Source organism: Eimeria tenella, genomic scaffold (genome assembly GCF_000499545.2).
Source record: "Eimeria tenella Houghton genomic scaffold, Eth_scaff3936, whole genome shotgun sequence".
Taxonomy (NCBI): Eukaryota; Apicomplexa; class Conoidasida; order Eucoccidiorida; family Eimeriidae; genus Eimeria; species Eimeria tenella.
In genome coordinates, this window is record NW_013543325.1 from 1 (window position 1) to 469 (window position 469).

The following is a 469-nucleotide window of genomic DNA, read 5'->3' on the forward strand; positions in this document are numbered from 1 at the left end:
CCATGTGGCTGCCAGCGGCCCGCAGCTGCTGCAGAGCCCTTGGGCAGGCGGGCCCCCCGGCGCCGTTGCCCACAGCGGGGCCCCTCAGGGGCATCGGCGCGGGCCCCCCCTTTGCTGCTGCTGCTGCTGCTAGTCTCATGAGCCAGAGTGGGGGACGCACTGCAGCAGCAGCAGCAGCAGCAGGAGCAGAAAGAGCAGCACGAGGAGCAGCCGCAGCAGGCGCAGCAGCAGCAGCTCGTCAGCCGTTCCCGCCTCCGCTCAGGGCCCCTGCTGCGTCCCCCCGAGCCCTGTACCGTCCCCCGCAGCAGCAGGAACAGCAGAAGCAGCAGCAGCAGCAGCAGCAGCAGCAAGGGTGCGTGTGTGTGTCACGGGCGGGTCTTGCTGCTCCGCTGTTCCCGGCGAGCCGCCTGCTGCTGCGCTGCGGCGTCCCCGGGGGCCTGCTGCGCCCCGCCGCAGCCGCCGCCGCCGC